The sequence below is a fragment of the Hyperolius riggenbachi genome, chromosome 12, assembly GCF_040937935.1.
Source record: "Hyperolius riggenbachi isolate aHypRig1 chromosome 12, aHypRig1.pri, whole genome shotgun sequence".
NCBI lineage: Eukaryota > Metazoa > Chordata > Amphibia > Anura > Hyperoliidae > Hyperolius > Hyperolius riggenbachi.
The window spans coordinates 88,722,297-88,737,162 of NC_090657.1; the positions used below are offsets into that span (position 1 = coordinate 88,722,297).

At 45.9% G+C, this 14,866-nt stretch overlaps 2 non-coding genes across 2 annotated transcripts; both read right to left on the reverse strand.

Moving 5' to 3' along the window:
* Positions 1–7,471: 7,471 nt before the first annotated feature.
* On the reverse strand, positions 7,472–7,553 carry TRNAL-UAG (transfer RNA leucine (anticodon UAG)). Its single transcript has one exon. It is a non-coding gene; the product is annotated as a tRNA-Leu (tRNA).
* A 303-nt stretch (positions 7,554–7,856) lies between these two features.
* On the reverse strand, positions 7,857–7,938 carry TRNAL-AAG (transfer RNA leucine (anticodon AAG)). Its single transcript has one exon. It is a non-coding gene; the product is annotated as a tRNA-Leu (tRNA).
* Between the last annotated feature and the right edge of the window lie 6,928 nt (positions 7,939–14,866).

The window sequence follows — 14,866 nt, forward strand, 5'->3', positions numbered from 1 at the left end:
TGATCCTGCCACTGCATACCTGTTCATTGATCCTGCCACTGCATACCTGTTCAGTGATCCTGCCACTGCATACCTGTTCATTGATCCTGCCACTGCATACCTGTTCATTGATCCTGCCACTGCATACCTGTTCATTGATCCTGCCACTGCATACCTGTTCAGTGATCCTGCCACTGCATACCTGTTCATTGATCCTGCCACTGCATACCTGTTCATTGATCCTGCCACTGCATACCTGTTCATTGATCCTGCCACTGCATACCTGTTCAGTGATCCTGCCACTGCATACCTGTTCATTGATCCTGCCACTGCATACCTGTTCATTGATCCTGCCACTGCATACCTGTTCATTGATCCTGCCACTGCATACCTGTTCAGTGATCCTGCCACTGCATACCTGTTCATTGATCCTGCCACTGCATACCTGTTCATTGATCCTGCCACTGCATACCTGTTCATTGATCCTGCCACTGCATACCTGTTCAGTGATCCTGCCACTGCATACCTGTTCATTGATCCTGCCACTGCATACCTGTTCTGTGAACCCACCACTGCATACCTGTTCTGTTCAGTGGACCCGCCACTGTATACCTGTTTAGTGAACCCGCCACTGCATACCTGTTCTGTTCAGTGGACCCGCCACTGTATACCTGTTCAGTGGACCCGCCACTGCATACCTGTTCTGTTCAGTGAACCCGCCACTGCATACCTGTTCTGTTCAGTGGACCCGCCACTGTATACCTGTTTAGTGAACCCGCCACTGCATACCTGTTCTGTTCAGTGGACCCGCCACTGTATACCTGTTCAGTGGACCCGCCACTGCATACCTGTTCTGTTCAGTGAACCCGCCACTGCATACCTGTTCTGTTCAGTGGAGTTTGGTGTGTCAGTGTGAAGCAGTACCTTAATTACACTCCCTGATTGATGTATACACATGCAAGATGTTTTAAAGCACTTTAGGCCTGTCATTTAGCATTCAATGTGATTTCTGCCCTTAAAACGCTGCTTTGCGTCAAATCCAGATTTTTCCCGGTGACTTTTGGCGTGTATCCCACTCCGCCATGCCCCCCTCCAGGTGTTAGACCCCTTGAAACATCTTTTCCATCACTTTTGTGGCCAGCATAATTTTTTTTTTTTTCAAAGTTCGCATCCCCATTGAAGTCTATTGCGGTTCGCGAACTTTAACGCGAACCGAACCTTCCGCGAAAGTTCGCGAACCCGGTTCGCGAACCTAAAATCGGAGGTTCGGCCCAACTCTAGTGGTGGACTATGAAAAGAGAGGATACCACAGAGAGATGGTGGAGGAAATGGCAGCTCAGGTAGCTACAATGGACAGAAGGGAGTTGAGAGGGAGGAGGGAGGTTAGCAAGAAGGATCCCCAGGAGGGTGTACAATTTATCCTTACGTATGATAACCATGCATCAGACATTAGAAAATGTCTGCGCACGGCTTGGTCAGTGGTGGAGGCTGATCCGCTGCTGTCCAATGTCTTCCACTCTCCCCCTAGGATGATTTTTAGGAAAGGTAAAAGTGTCAGAGATCAGTTAGTGAGGGCGGATCTAAGGGGACCCACTGAGACCACTACGACATTTATCCCACGCTGTAAAGGCACGTTCCCTTGTATGAACTGTCAGAATTGTTCATCCATAATCCGGGGTGATTATGTCACTCACACCACAAGGGACACGAATTATGATTAAAGGTAATTATTCTTGCACCACAACAAATGTAATCTATTTGCTAAAGTGTCCTTGCGGAATGGGTTACGTAGGACAGACAACCAGGGATGGCAGGAGGAGGATTAATGAACATAGAAGTGACATTAGGAACTATAAAAAAGAGAAGGAGAATAAAGAAAAATGTAAGGATAAATTTGAATCCCCCGTAGGTCGCCACTTCCAGGAGTGTGGTCATGCAGTGGGCGAATTGAGGTGGTGTATACTGGAGAAGGTGTTCTTGCAGGAGGGAGTGGACCCCCAAGCCTCCTTGTTACGCAGAGAAAGCAAATGGATATATGACTTAGGGACTCTGGCGCCTAATGGCATGAATGAGGCCTACAACTTGAAGTGTTTTCTATGATTTTGTATAATATAGCCTGTCTCTTTAAGTATTGTGCCCGCCCCTATGGGGGTGTGTTTTAACTTTGAATCTGCTTCTATATATATGGATGCTGCACAAACAGTCTGTAAGCACTTGATAAAGACCTGTTGGTCGAAACGTTGTGCTGTTTTGCACTGTGGTACATATAATAAAATTGGCCAATCAGGCCTAAAATCCAGGTCGAGACCCAGTCGTGAATTTTTATTTGGACTGTTGCAGCACCTTAGGTGGATACGGGTGTGACTGGTCGACTCCCTGGTCTGAAGCAAATACCTGGGTTGTAGTATTAAGGTAATCTGCTTTACTTTGTACTATCAGAAGCACCTCACCAGTGACAATGGCTCACTGGTGAGTAGAGTGGTCAGACAGGCTAGGATCGGCAACAGACAGGCATAGACCGTACAAAATCGGCAGGCAAGAGGGTAGTGATATTCAGGCAGCGTCAGCAACAGAATCAGATGGGCAGAAGTACAGAATCGATAAGCAAGAGCAAAGGTCAGAGGAGAGCCAGAGTCATACACAAAATATCTGTCATGATCGCTGCTGCAGCAGGTACTGCTGGCAGTAGTAGTGCTGCAGCTCAGGCAGTTCTGATCTCTTTCCATGCAAGCTGCATAGCTTTGTCTGCCTTTCCCTGCTGTCAGCTTGTGACTGATTATCATTCACCTGTATGGGAATCTGCATGTCTGCTCCCATTGGATGACCTCAGTATAAAGATCTGCTTCCTGCAGGACTCCTCGGGTTATCATAGCTTCAGTTTAAGCCTGTCTTGCTGTTGCTTCAGCCCCAGATTGTGTTTCTTGTTCTAAAGATACTTTGCTGGTCTTGCATCATATATTGGTTCATTGCCAATGTATATGCATACCAGCACGTTTGTTATTTTCCTTGTATTCGTGTTACGTTGATACATCAGTGTCGCTGATGTATACGTACACGAACTGTTTATATCCTGTGTTCAGTTAGTCAGCTTCCAGCACGTTTTGGTAGTTTGCGCGTATCGTGATCACCCGTGCTGAGTTAGTTATCCTGCTCCTGGTTCTGTTTGTGGATTGCGTTCATCTCTGCGAAGAGATAACGAATCCTTCTGAATCTTGTTCTGTTACCGTTTGTGGATTGCGTTCATCTCTGCGAAGAGATAGCGAATCCTTCTGAGTCCTGTTCCCTGTATTGCTCCAGTCCTAGCAGGGCCGGATTACTGACCAGGCAACAAAAGCAGTCGCTTGGGGCCCCATTCAGAGTCAAAGGGGCCCCATCAGCACATAAACCAGCCCTCGCCATCCTGTCAACAGTGGCTGGATGGTTATAATGGTTAAAGGGACTCTGAGCAGTGCAGTAACTATGGAAAGATGCATATCATTTTAAAGCTCTCGTTTCCCTCTTTCCAATGATATATAAACCGCCTCCCTATGCCTTTTAGTTTTTGCTATTTTCGTGATCGAAATCGCGGCCACAGCAATTTCGATCGCAAAAATTGCGAAAACTAGGGTGGCAGTTCATCTATCATTGGAAAGAGGAGAAAGAGAGCTTCAAAATGATATGCATCTTTCCATAGTTACATTGTATTACACAGGACGACTTTTCTCCAAAGTCGACAGCTCGATTTAGCACAATGCAATGAAATATAAGGAACCCAGTGGGATATAATTACAAACATCATGCTGGTAGGTGTGAAGATGTAATTAATTAGTTGTAGGTATGCTTAAAGGCATACCACAGGCACTGCTCAGAGTCACAGACACAGGAGACCAGGGTTCGAATCTCGTCTCTGCCTGTTCAGTAAGCCAGCACCTATTCAGTAGGAGACCTTAGGCAAGTCTCTCTAACACTGCTACTGCCTATAGGGCGCGTCCAAGTGGCTGCAGCTCTGGCGATTTGAGTCCGCCAGGAGAAAAGCGCAATATAAATGTTATTTGTCTTGTCTTGTCAAATGATGCCATGCACTGCTGATTGTCTTCAGAGCAAGGCTCTCCTCCTAGGTCCCCCTCCTTCTACTGTGCACTCTGACGCTGCCCACTCCTCCCTCCCTTCCCACAGAGTACCACAGCTGCAGCAAGAATAATAGCAGCAGTTGGCAAACGCTCACTCACCTATCTATGATCCAAGCGATAGAGATCCCGTCATCTGAAACCCATCTGTCTCTTCTACAGTGCAGCCACTCGCTCTGAACTTCCTGATTCTCAGATCAGACAGGAAGTAGGAAGTAGTAATAGTAGTAGTAACAGAGCGGCAGCACTCTAGAGGAGACAGATGGGCTCCGGATGACGGGACCTCTATTGCTTGGATCGCAATAGGTGAATGTGAGTCATCTGGTGCTGTCATTCTCCCCCACTGCGGCTGCCTTCTCTGCTGGACTATCGTATTCACTGGGATGGAGGCTGCATGGTGGCTGACTAGTTTGGGAGGAAATCGGTTGTTCGGTGGTGGGGGTGGTTATGTAATTCTGTCTGGGGAACGGCTTCCGGTTTGGCGGTGTCCAGAGCTGTCTGCTATTGCCAGGCTGGAGATGCAGGGGGAGAATGCTGCTGCTGTGATATATGGCGCCCTCTTCACAGGGGTGCCCCAGCCCCTGAGTGCAGATGTCCCAGCCATTCATCATCAGGTGTCCTCTCCTCCTCTCAAAGCAAGGTGACGCTCGCGAACCTGGTGGAATGTCTGAGGGGTCCCCAGTCTTGCTCCAGCTGCCTACATTCTATTACCTGGGCTAAGTATTTTCATCCTCACTGTCATTTCTCACGCTCTATGCACTTTATCCTTGGGCTGCTCCTATTATCAGTGATCGACAGTTTTTGCAGTTCATTATTTGCACATCAATGTTTATTTTTTGCACTTAGCACTTTCAATATATGTATATTTGTACTCACATGTTATATGCACTTTAGGTAATACTGAACCCGGGTTCTACCACTGGTGGGCTCTACATTGTAGCCCACCAAGTTGGTATATATTCAATTTACATTTAATTGATTTTCATTTTTCTATATTTGCAAGTAATTATTTATTTGTATGATGGACATCAATCATTGCAGCTGGAATTCTAGGACAATGTGGTCTTTTTAAGTGTTTTTATATATTGAACTTTCCAATGTGTCAATTATCAGATGTTAATTCTTGTGAATAAAATTTATAACAATTCAATATATATATAGAGTGGTGCTGTACATATGGGCTTTCTTTTTTCTACATGCATAACTTCTCTGCTGGACTATCGTATTCACTGGGATGGAGGCTGCATGGTGGCTGACTAGTTTGGGAGGAAATCGGTTGTTCGGTGGTGGGAGTGGTTATGTAATTCTGTCTGGGGAACGGCTTCCGGTTTGGCGGTGTCCAGAGCTGTCTGCTATTGCCAGGCTGGAGATGCAGGGGGAGAATGCTGCTGCTGTGATATCTGGCGCCCTCTTCACAGGGGTGCCCCAGCCCCTGAGTGCAGATGTCCCAGCCATTCATCTCTCACTCTGCATTTTGCTGCTGCTATTCCCTGCATTGTGCACCCACAGAGGAAAGCGGGCTGTTGCCCATAGCAACCAGTAGCTCGGCTGCCCCGGTGTGTGCGGCATGTTGCTGTGCAGCTGCATCTTCTGATTCTATTACAACATGATGAGGGGGCCCAAATCAGTTAGGGCCCTTTTCCACCAGCGCGTTTGCGCTGGCTGAATCGCAAAAACGCAAACCGCTATTTGCCGCGATTTTGCTATGCAGTGCATAGCATAGCAAAATCGCGCCCGCGAACGTCGGGGAATCGCCGGTTTTGCGATTCAGCAATCGCTAGCGTTCAGCGTGAACGCTAGCGACTGCAGGTGGAAAAGGGCCCTTACTTTGCTTAGGGCCCCATTTAGCCTTAATCCGGCTCTGACAGGATGGCTGGTCTTCGGACGCATTTGGACTCCCAAAAACTTCTGAAGCTTCCCGTAGTGGTGGAAGGAGCAGTCTCTGACCCATTGATGGGAGACTACTTATGGGTAACCCAGCGCTGGAAAGCAAGGACCATAGGAGGAACAGGAATGCTCTATAGGACCCAGAGCCTTCCCTCTCCATAGGTGAGTATCTGGTTTTGGTTTTGTTTTGTTTTTTACTTTGCTTCAAGCTCACTTTAAAATGGTGAGTTTAGGCTGTAGTAAATAAAAAAAGGCAGAACTTCTAAAGCACAGAAAATACAATGCAAAGAGGGAAATAATTACTATGTGTGCAAATTTAAACCATTATCACCTACAGACTGCCTTCAGGTTCTGGATGTCTCTTCTCACTGAACTGGCAGTAGAAGTGTGAAGAGGGGGTGGGCTGTGCAGGACAATGCTGGAGAAAGAGGCTGTGTGAGCACATGTGCTGGGCTGGCTTCCAAGGGGGCTATATAGTGTGAGGAGACTGAACTGAACTGGGGGGGGGGGGCTAGGTGACAGTCACACTGTAATCAGCAGCTGTGATTAGTGATGTCACGTGCTCCTAAAGGACTCGGGGCATCTTGAGAGAGCAGGCTTCCCCCTCCAGGGTCTCTGCTTTCCTCACCTCACACTCCGTCCAGCCAGCGTGTTTCTCGGCTGCTCCTCCTCTTCTCCTGCCAGGCTCTGGTTTTCTCACCAGCTGACACGCTGTTTCATCGCAGCTACAGAGCACACTGCGAGTGCTGCTGCTGGCTAATCTCCGCTCCCCCTTCTAGCTGTCGGCTTCTCCTGCACACTGCGCTGGAGAAAAGCTCCAGAGGGAGAAGAGATGTAGAGAAATGCTGGGGTGCGCGCAGCCACATGGGCTCTAGAAGTCAGTGAGCCCTGCCACTGTGGGTCACACAAAGGGGGGGTGCTTGAGCACCCAGAGCACCCTCCTCTGCATATGCCTGACGTAGTTAATGTATCAGCTTTTATGCAAAAGTAATGTCACCTGTCTAAAAAAATCACAATTGTCCACTTAAGTACAATGTACAATGTAGCCCGTAGCACTGGAATAGATGCTATTGCACGTATAACTAAAATCCCATTCACCTACAACTGAGAGGAAACAGTTGCCTACTATTGGGTAATAGGGGCAGCTCTCACCTCAGTCATCTAAATGAGATCTTTGCCCTGTTTACTTTGTAGAAAGTCCTATCTGTTGCCACTGTTGCTGTCAAAAGGTCCTCCACAGCCAGGAGTTATGAGCTGTGGCACATTGTCAGAATCCAGTGGAAAAGTGCATGTAAAGGTCTTAAGCCATTGTAAGCACTTTTTTTTTCTAAACTGTATTCCTTTGTAGCGGTGAAAGAAAGTATGGTGCTGGGGAAGCCTCATTCATGTTGTTGTGCAAGCTGATGGAGGAAAAGAGAAGTATTTGAGCTTTCTTGTTGTTGATGAAGGGACGTAGTAGATCCACAAGAGGCCTGCGAGGCAAGATAGAAGTTGTAGACTGGCAGTGGTGGGATTTGAACCCACGCCTCCGAGGAGACTGGAGCCTAGATCCAGCCCCTTAGACCGCTCGGCCACACTACCTTGCCGATATTGATCATTTGTGTGCTTTTAAAATGAGGTGTGTATGAGTGGAATGTTGAGTGGTTTATTATTGTGCCATCAACAAGTAATCAACTGGGGACATGCTGCATGTATGCACCTATTCTCAATACAGTGGAAAGAGAAAACACTTGACAGTACTGGCTTTGGTTCTATGCCTCTGATGACAGCACCTAGGAAAGTGCAGGTTGGACAAGTATTTGAGCAAGTGTTAAAGCCAGAGGAGCTGAGGCCTTACCTTTCCTACATAGTATATCCTTGTCAAGCAAGTGAGAAGTTAAAGGCTGGCAGTGGTGGGATTTGAACCCACGCCTCTGAGGAGACTAGAGCCTTAATCCAGCGCCTTAGACCGCTCGGCCACACTACCCTGGTCCCTGCGGATGTCTACTCTTGCGTGCTTTAAGACACGTTTTTCAAGAGTCAAAGGTTAAGTGGTTAATTACTGCGCCATCAACAGGTTATCATCTGGGGATATGCTGCATGTTGGCAGCCATTCTCAGTTCAATAAGGAAGAACGCATAACAGTACTGACTTTTGTTCCATTGCTCTGATACCACTGAGTGCAGCACCTACTGTCTGATCGCTTTTCCGATCGATTTTCCGACCTTTTTTCACCTTTTTTCACTTTTTTCACCTTTTTCACTTTTTTCCGTTTTTCACCTTTTTTCACCTTTTTTTTCACATTTTTCACTTTTTCCACTTTTTTCTCCTTTTTTCCACTTTTTCACCATTTTTCATTTTTTTCACCTTTTTTTTACTTTTTTCACCTTTTTTCACTTTTTTCACCTTTTTCACTTTTTTCACCTTTTTTCACTTTTTTCACCTTTTTTCACTTTTTTCACCCTTTTCCACTTTTTTACCCTTTTTCCACTTTTTCACCATTTTCACATTTTTTCACTTTTTTTTAACTTTTTTCACCTTTTTTCCACTTTTTCACCATTATTCACCTTTTTTCACTTTTTAAATTTTTTCCACTTTTTCTCCATTTTTCACTTTTTTCACCTTTTTTCCACTTTTTCCACCATTTTTCACTTTTTTCACCTTTTTTCACTGTTTTCACTTTTTCACTTTTCTTCCATTTTTTCACTATTTTTCACCTTTTTCCACGTTTTCACTATTTTTCACTTTTTTCACCTTTTTTCACCTTTTTTCACTGTTTTCACTTTTTCACATTTCTTCCATTTTTTCACTATTTTTCACCTTTTTCCACGGTTTCACCATTTTTCACTTTTTTCACCTTTTTCCACTTTTTCACCATTTTCCCCCTTTTTTCACTATTTTTAACCTTTTTTCAACTTTTTCACCATTTTTCACTTTTTTCACCTTTTTTCACTTTTTCACCATTTTCCCCCCTTTTTCACTATTTTTAACCTTTTTTCCACTTTTTCACCATTTTTCACTTTTTTCACTATTTTTCACTTTTTTCACCTTTTTTACTTTTTCACAATTTTTTCACTTTTTTCACCTTTTTTTCCACTTTTTCAGCATTTTTCACTTTTTTCACTTTTTCACCTTTTTTTTCCATTTTTTCACCATTTTTCACTTTTTTCACCTTTTTCACCTTTTTCCACCTCAGTCTCTAAATGAGATCTTTGCCCTGTTTACTTTGTAGAAAGTCCTATCTGTTGCCACTGTTACTGTCAAAAAGTCCCCCACAGCCAGGAGTTATGAGCTGTGGCACATTGTCAGAATCCAGTGGAAAAGTGCATGTAAAGGTCTTAAGCCATTGTAAGCACTTTTTTTTCTGTATTACTTTGTAGCGGTGAAAGAAAGTGTGGTGCTGGGAAAGCCTCATTCATGTTGTTGTGCAAGCTGATGGAGGAAAAGAGAAGTATTTGAGCTTTCTTGTTGGTGATGAAGGGACGTAGTAGATCCACAAGAGGCCTGCGAGGCAAGATAGAAGTTGTAGACTGGCAGTGGTGGGATTTAAACTCACACAGCCAAAGAGACTGGAACCTAGATCTAGCCCCTTAGACCGCTCGGCCACACTACCTTGCCAATATCGATCTTTTGTGTGCTTTTAAAAGGAGGTGTGTATGAGTGGAATGTTGAGTGGTTCATTATTGTGCCATCAACAAGTAATCAACTGGGGACATGCTGCATGTATGCACCTATTCTCAATACCGCAGAAAGAGAAAACACTTGACAGTACTGGCTTTGGTTCTATGCCTCTGATGACAGCACCTAGGAAAGTGCAGGTAAAGCACTCTATGCCACAGCAGAATCAATGGATTAGTGTTCTCAAATGTAACCTTTTCTGACCAAGATAAGCTCCTCAAGATATTTTATTATAAAAGACAGGATCATATAGCATACATCAGCGTTTCCCAACCGCTGGTGTGCCGCGGCATGTTGCCTGGTGTGCCGTGCGTTCCTACTGTATGTAGAACGCAGGAGGGGGAAAGCAGCGCTAGAAGGAGGGGCAGTGGAGGCAGCGGTGGGGAGGGGGGAAATATCCCCCCCCCTCCCTCACCTAAGACCCCTCCTTCTGCCTCTCTCCCCCTCCATTTATGGGTGGCAAGTGCGGGGTCGGCGGCGGGGAGGCACGCGGAGAATTACTCACCACTTCCGCGTTCCAAGCGCCGGCAGCGTCATGTCGTCAGATCTCCGCCTTCAATGCCGCCCACTGTGCTTCCGCTAATCAGGAAGCACAGTGGGCGGCATTGAAGGCGGAGATCTGACGACATGACGCTGCCGGCGCTTGGAACGCAGAAGTGGTAAGTCTGCGCATGTCTCCCCGCCGCCGAGCCGCCCCGCACTTGCCACCGATAAATGGAGGGGGAGAGAGGCAGAAGGAGGGGTCCCAGGTGAGGGAGGGGGGGGATATTTCCCCCCTCCCCACCGCTGCCTCCACTGCCCCTCCTTCTAGCGCTGCTTCCCCCCTCCTGGGCATCTATACTGGGGGCAACTGTACTAGCTATACTGGGGGCAACTAAACTAGTTATACTGGGGGCAACTAAACTAGCTATACTGGGGGCAATTAAACTAGCTATACTGGGGGCAATTAAACTAGCTATACTGGGGGCAACTAAACTAGCTACACTGGGGGCAACTAAACTAGCTACACTGGGGGCAACTAAACTAGCTATACTGGGGGCAATTAAACTAGCTATACTGGGGGCAACTATACTAGCTATACTGGGGCACTACCTACCTATACTGGGCACTATGCTAGCTATGCTGGGCACTATACTAGCTATACTGGGCACCATACTAGCTATCTGGGCACTATACTAGCTATCTGGGCACTATAGTAGCTATACCGGGCACTACCTACCTATACTGGGGCACTACCTATCCATACTGGGACTATACTAGCTATACTGGGGTAACTATACTAACCATACTGGGGCAACTAAACTCCCTATACTGGGGCAACTATGCTAGCTATGCAGCCGCACCCCAGCCCCCCCCATAGCCTGCTACACACGGCACTGTCCACTAGGTCGCGCAAACACCCGCACGCCCCCCGCCGTTCCCCGGAGAAAAATATGGTCAGAAAGTGTTCCCCGGGCCGGAAAAGGTTGGGAACCACTGGCATACATTATAGGCAATAAATAAATTAAAAAATATGCATATCTGAAAGCAAAATTATACAAGAGATTTTTCCTCCAAAAGATCTTATATACAACATTAAACATCCTGTTTTATACTTGATTTCATCAAGCAATAACTCTATTTACAGTATTTACATCAGAAAAACATATAATGCAAGGGAAATACCCAAAACAAGATATAAACACATAACTCATAAATCATTCTCATATGAGATATTACTGTTGAAGGAGTATCAATCAGCCACTTCCATACAAAAACGGAAACAACACCTACATTACATCATTTATTCGGGAGCAGGAAAAAATGGCGCACAGCTCCACCAGAACATTATGGCGCCGTCTATTTAATGTAAAACGCTAATTAGCATTTTGAAATTGTAACATTGTTGTAGCACAGTGGTCTAGTACTGAACTATGGTTCTATTTTGTGCATAAAGTGCAGGTTCGAATCTAGTCAATGATCTTTTTTTTAACTATTCTCATTTATTGATACATGCACTGCTATCTGAGGATTAATAAAAGATTACTTTAAAAAATACCTTTTATGAAGTCAAAGCCCTGTGTCTTTAATATCCCAGCCGCACAACACATGCAAAGGACGTGGGAAGGCAGAATAAAGATGAGAGTTTGCAACCAGTAACTCCCGTGTCTCCTTCTTAACCTTGCATAAGATATTCGGCTGGGATATCAAAAACACAAAACGTCTAGTTCACAAAAAAGTATATTTCAACCAATCTTTTACCAATGCACAAACAGCAGCGGTATCTCTATCAATGAAAGAAAAAAAAAATTTAACGTGCACAGATTCGAACCTGCAAAATTTTCTTCAAAGTCCAGTGCTATACCACTAGGCTATCATTTCTTTTTAGAAACCTAGCTTAGTAATGCTTACACATTCTTTTATAACACTATGCTGACCAGCACCATCTACTGGTTATACATTTCACTGCAAACACCACAGGCAGCCCGAGTCTTATTACAACGGAATATTACGTTTTAAACTCTAAAACGCTAAATAGCGTTTTAAGGGCATGCGCCATTTTTTCCAGGCGCCGCTTTTGACTGTATGCCATTTATTCAACGTACTAAAAATAAATAAAGAAAAGAAAAAACACATAACATACACCACCACCAAAAAAAAAAAAAAAAAGGATGACATCACCTACAATACACCACTCATACCACACAGTCATACAATGGGTCTTTTACGCCCAAAGGAAAAACAGAAGACTATAGACAACGTTGAGTCAAGACAAGAAATAAAATTAATTAACGAGACAAAACATCACCGCTACCAACAATATATAGAAGAAGCACAAAGGGATATCTCCTTTGTGTCTGCGGCCAGAGCCACCACCTTCAGAGGCGAGACACCAGAGATGCCCACAGGAACCCCACTGAGCGCACTGCCCTCTAACCTTCTCACGAAGGGGTCGATGGCAAATACGTACAGTAGAGAACTCAGCGGACACCCCTGGCGGACCCCCGAGCTCACCTCAAAAGGCTGGCCGATCCATCCGTTGATGAGCATGAAACTCTCAGCCTCTTTATACAAAGTCTGTAGCCAATTGATAAACCTCCCCTGCAAGCCGTACACACTAAGTAGCCGCCATAGGTACTTATGGTTGACTCGATCAAAGGCCTTTGACTGGTCCAATGTTAGCAAGAACTTTCCCCAGCCCTCAGCCCTGCACCGTTCCAGAACTTCCCGGACAGCTAACAGTGCTGAGAAAGTACTTCTACCTGAAACCGAGCAGTGCTGGTGGCGGGAAAGCACATCCGTTACCTGGGACAAGCGCCAGAATAAAATTTTTGCCAAGATCTTCCTGTCGACATTGAGAAGGCTGATGGGACGCCAATTCTCAATCATCTCAGGATTACGACCTTTTGACAACAAGATCACCGCAGATTGCCTCATGGAGGGTGGTAATTGACCCTCGGCAAGGCAGTCGTTAAAAGCACCGGCCAATTGAGGGGCCAGGATAGATTTGAAGGCCTTGTAAAACTCAGCCGTCAGTCCATCTGGACCCGGGGTCTTTTTAGGCGCGAGACCATCAATGGCCCTCGCTACTTCATCCACGGTGATCTCAGTGGTCAAATCAATACCAGAAACATCAAATTCTTTCAGACCTGGTATGGAAGCCAAGAAATCATCCATTCTTGTCTGGTCAAGGGGCTTCTCCCCAAGCAGTTTAGCATAAAACTCTCTAGCGATGGACAAGATCTCCGACCTGGACTTTGCCAGAGATCCCGAACCATCCCTGAGACCATGGACCGTCCTAAGCGCTGAACTTTGTTTGAAACTCTGGTAAGGGTCAGGCGAGTGGTACTTACCATGATCCCTCTCCAGAGTCAAAGAAGCCAACCGGTCGTACTGCAACTGCTTGAGGCGGAGTTTGACCTCAGAGATCTCCCCCGGATCTCCGCCCTCAGAGACAAGAATGTTTAATCTCTCCCTCAGTTGTTGGTAAGCAAAATCTCTATCAATATTTTTACGGACAGCTAGACCCTTGAAGAATCTGGCAGCACGTTTTTTGACTTCCTCCCACCACTCAGACCTATTGTTGAAACAGTCCAGGATGGTGACCTGTGCCTGAAAAAACTCCTCAAAGGATCGTCTCACGTCACTTTCCAGCAGCAGGGCCGAATTCATTCTCCAGATACCCCTACCTCTGGGAGGAGCGTCTAGAGCATTCAAACACACCGATAGAATAAGGGGATCAGAGAATTCCACCGCCAACAGCTTGGGGGCCGAAGTGATGAGATTCTCCGAAACAAAAAACCTATCTATTCTAGATCTACTGCTACCGCTATAAAAGGTGAAACCCGTGAGACCTGGTGAATGTCGAATGTGTACATCCACCAGATCAGCATCTTTAACTATTCTATCTAAAAACTTACCATCACCGCTTATCCGGACCCGGGCACTCGCCCTGTCCTTGGCCCTAGTGACGGTGTTAAAATCACCACCCAGGATCACAGGACAAGCTGAAAAAAGGAATGGCCTGATCTGTGTGAAAAGGCGCTTCCTCTCCCCCTTAATTGAGGGGTGAGCATAGGCGTTGATAAGCCTGAGGTCCTGCCCTTTCACACAGACGCCCAAAACCAGACACCTTCCCATCTCCACTTCAATAACTCACCGGCATGTTACCATGTCGGTCCTAAAAAGGACCGCTACACCACTTCCAGGCTCTCCCGCAAGAGACCAGAAACTCTGACCGGACACCCAGTCCCTCTCGGCTAACCAGAGGTCAGCCGTAGAGGTGAGCCTGGTCTCCTGTAGGATAATGATGTCAGCCTCCAGGCTGGCCAGAATTGTGAATGCCAATTTTCGAGCTCTGGGGGTTTTGATGCTAGCAACGTTGATCGTTGCCAACATTAGTGGTGAGGGAGCAGCCATTAGAGTGATTGAGGTTTCCCTTCATACTCCTTTGAACAAAGACAATAAAAATGAAAGCAAAAACACAACATTACAAGAAACAAAAAAACGAGAACACAAAAGACAATACCCCTTCAGACAGTGGCAGGATTGCCAATCACCATATCTTCCTCTTCCGAGGACAAAGGCTTACCAGCCAACAAGTCAAATCTGTTGGCAAGTTTGACTTCATTACGCCTTTGAACCAGGACTGCCCAATTTTTCTGAGTGGCCCTTCTTTGTAGGGGCCCAGATTTGGGTCCCTTACTTGTTCTCCTGGTTTTTAATCGTTCTTCCAAGAACGCTTTCTCCTCCTCGTT